Below are 4,324 nucleotides of genomic sequence, written 5' to 3' on the forward strand. Positions count from 1 at the left end.
TTGATTAAATTCAGCCCCAAAAGCATCTCACATCATAGATATACATTCCCCTAGCATTCGAGGCACATTCGAGACTATCCGAGCAACCAGTGTCAATGCCAACCAAGCATAAACATAAAGTGTTGATGTAACATTGTTTGTGCCTGCCTATGGACTATGGAAAATAGTCCTGGACTGAGGTAAATCAGTCCACAAATCAATGCCAATGATAACTACTAATGTCGACCATTAAGGGGGTGTCCCCAAGTGCCAAATGAAGTGTTTTCAAGCTGCCAATGAGTGCCAAGGGAGGGTTGAAGTAAATAACAATTTTATTTTATTTTCAGGTCTTCAAGCTGGCCCAAACTAATCTAGGGCCTGTGGAAGGGCTGGGCAAGGTCAAGACAAGGTTGGGGGAGTAGTCAAGGACCCCCGTGGAGCTCCCTCTTGAAGGGCAAAGTCACTCATAGAGATTAGGCATCACAAGAAGCAAGAGAACATGGCTACCCTGCTTCACAAAACCTATGGACTAAAATAAAATAACAAAAGAGAGCTCCAATACCTCTAAAGAAATGCCATGAGGGTGCCCAAATGGGCCACGGGTAGGTTCTCGGGAAGTCGAGGAGTAGCAGGAGCTCCAGAGAGTCGGCTATGGCTGCCCGAAAGGAGACCCAATGAGTGTAGGTAATCAATAGGAAGCTGAAGGAGTCACGAACCAAGTTGAAATGCTCAAGCAACCATGCTCTAATACCAGTTGAAAGGTGAGAAGGATCGAAGCTTGCTTGGAAGAGCTATGGTGGGAGAGCAAGAGCAAGAAAGAGAGAGAGACTAAATGGGAACTCCAACAATCACAATGTATGACTGGGCCTTCCTTTATTCAAACTGTCACTAAAAGAATAAAGAATAAAATGACGATGGCGAGTGCATGCCACTTGTAGTGTGTAGTGGTAGGTACTATCAATGAAGTAATACACGGGTGACTAGGCAGAGGTGCCTTTACCCCCAACATTTACTAGGGCCATAGCAATGAGTTGCGGGGTGCTCCTTTCATTTGTGTTACAAGGTACTACCACTCACCAATATGTTTTGCTTGGACTTGGGAGGGGCATCACATCTACAATCTAGTGATTGTGTCTACAAACGCATTCTTTCAGTAAATCAGTTTATAGTGTCTATATGCTCCTAGCTGCCAGACCGTGGGATTGTTTAGGTGAGTTTAGGAGGCTTGTTTATAGCCCTCGAGCTAGTGTCGGACCCATTTTTGTTCTCGACAAGTGGTATGTTAATTGGGAGCCGCTAATAAGTGGCAGGACTAGTCATTTAGTTTATGCCAAAGAGCATCGAGATAGACCCCTTATTTCCCAATAAACATTGTCAATCCAAGATTTAAAAACAAGAAAGAGTCGAAAGGACTAGACGGTGAACTGAAATCCTTAGGAGGTATTCCCCTCAATGTAGTAGCCCGATACCCCTATGAGGGAGAGGTCTTAATGACCCTAGAGCCATATCGAGCCCTTTTTGGTCCTGACAATGGTTGTCATTGATTGGTCATAATCCTTAATGTCAACTTCTCTTTGAAGCCATGAATAAGATCAAGGATTTGTTTTAAGGTTAGTTTTAAAGAAGACTTAGCTAATGCATTAACAACTCATGAGAGTCTTCTTATTACTTATGAAGACTTAAGTTTTCATCATGATAATTTTGCAGTTACAAAACCTCTTGCAATCCTTGTTGTTCTTGGTTAAATTCTTGACTTTCTCACATTTCCTACAATGGATCTACAAGGCTAAATTGGTTTATGTATCTCTTTCTTTATTGTCTTTGCACCTCTTTTGTAGCCGATTCTCTAGCTTTCTCCTCATGTCCTAGTCTATCAGTTTCTTTGCTTTGCCCTTGTAATAGCGAGGACTTTAGTGTCCTTTGGTCAATCCTCTACTATGATGCAATCACACCCCGCATGCTGATCCAACTTTTTCTTTGTGGACTTCTCCTCTTCACATGGCACCTCTATTATCATAATTTTTCCATTTCTTTGCTTTAGCCTATTGGTCTATGGACTACTCCTGTGTAATCTCCATAGGGATTTCTACTAAGATCATTGTTATGGGTGCCAATGGTTGTTAACCTTAGAGTGATTCTTCTACTCACATTTCTTACTAATTCTTGGTTTACATCCTTCTCTTAGCCCTATGTCATACCCATAGCTCACTATTTGGTCATCACATGTATCCCTACCTTTTGTAGTTGTAACAAGGTCCTCTTGGCCTTTGTTAAATATTGCTCCATGGTCCTGGTTGGTCATGGTCCCACTATTTTGGTGGCTAATCCTTTGTTCCAAAACTTATGAATCCTCTTTGTGCTATCATTTTGGGTACAATTTGATTAACATGGTATTGTTAGGGTGCTCGCTTCAATAATCTATTATCAAATTGATTACAATGGCATATACAATGCAATAATCTAGGGTATGTACATGTTAATTAATGATGAGACACTTGAAAAAAATTTCTATGGTGTACACAATGTAATAATCTAGGCCATGTACAAGCTAAATGTGGCATGAATGAGCAATGGTGTAGCATTTGTAATATGGCCACTCACAATATAGCATACTATTTCTAGTACAGTGGCAGATATCAAATGGCCCACCTTGGAGGATGGCAAGGTCCTAAAGCATCCTAGTCTAGTCTCAATGGAATACATTCTAGCCAATCAAGCTGAGACATCCATAATAGCTTACACTAATCATGAGTATCAACATTAGCCGAGTAATGGTCATGGCATACATGGTAGAGAAGGAAGAAGCGGAGGAATTTTCTAGCCATTTTCTAAATGGTGTTTCTTCTATATGTCAAAAGGGCATTAGAGATTGGAGTGTCATGAAGCCTAGGCAAACAATGACCAAAAAAGGCAAGGGTAAGATCTGGCATCCATGCTCAGAGTCAACACAATGGAAATCAAGGAGCTAATGGAGTCAGATGTCAATGTGGTAACCCAATTTGAAAAAACTTACAAGAAAGAAGCATTTAAACCTATAAGCCCTTCGTAGTTAGAGTAAGAGAGATTCTACCATTAAGTGACCAGATGGATAGCAAATGAAGTGACCATGATGAAATATATGTTGTCAAGTTCTGATCTAGACGTTCAACTTGAAATATGGCCTAAAATTTCATGGGTGACAAGTAAATTTTCACCAAAAAATGATGGTTGCAATGGTACAACCTTGAGTGGGGTGAATGGTAGTCACACTACTGCAATGAACTATATGTAGTATAGCTAGCAACAAGATGCACAAACACCGCTAGTTCAAGGACCAAAACTAGGTGTGAAGATAAATCTATACCCAAGTTCAGGATGGAATCAACAAACCTAGAGAATGGCCATGGCCAGGGCCCTGGCCATGGCCTTGCAGACTACAAAGTTTAAGCCACAAAAGGGGATGTCTAGCAAATACCAACCCCAAAGCAATATAAAGGCAAGCAAGTTGTGAAGGAGGATCTACAACCCAATGTTTTCACCGAAGTTCTATCCCCAAAGGCAAGAACCCCACATACTATAAGGACTAATCACAATTTAAAAATCCAAAAGTCTATCCCAAAATATCACTAAACAAGCATCTAGATGTTTATCCTAAAATTGAGAAATGTAAGCATCCACAAGTTTAGCTTGGTAAGCCAATGAGTAATATATTGGAAGTTCATCCCGATAAGGAGTAGAAAAAGAATCCAAATGATCATCCTGGATAGAAGTATAATAAGATGCTGGAAGCTAATCCAAGAGGCATAAGCACCAAAAGTCCAATTCTAATCTTCCCAATTAATATCACTATTTCATTTGAAGATATTTTGAATCTTATACTAGATTTGAAGTACCATCTACTAAAGCCTATCTAGCTAGATCGGCTAGTGTTACTAGAGCCCCAAGTATTTGCTATGATTGCAACCGCTTTGAAGGAGATAACCTAGAGGGTCTATCAAGAACTAGTACCACTAGGCCCATTGTCTAATCTAACAATTTTGATACTCCATGTTTGGTGCAAGGATAGAATCATCCAAAGCATCCTCCTCAACAATGGATCCAGTGTCAATATCATCACCTTGGCAACCTGTTAGGAATTTGGCTTAATGGATTGGAAACCATCCCTATTTCTAGTAAGAATGGTAAATTAGCAAAGGGTGAGACCACTTGGCATTATTTGCTTTGGCCTTTTAGAAATTTGAAGAGCACCCTGTCACAGCACAAGGCAAACACAAACCGACTATGGGAAGAGGCTGCAAGTGCACTTGCTAGCCACAAAAACCTACAATAAATTCTCTTCCTCGCCAAGAAACCATGCCCTCAAGAC

Source organism: Lygodium microphyllum, chromosome 30 (genome assembly GCF_053477565.2).
Source record: "Lygodium microphyllum isolate KBCC chromosome 30, Lygodium_microphyllum_v1.1.10, whole genome shotgun sequence".
NCBI classification, from domain to species: Eukaryota; Viridiplantae; Streptophyta; class Polypodiopsida; order Schizaeales; family Lygodiaceae; genus Lygodium; species Lygodium microphyllum.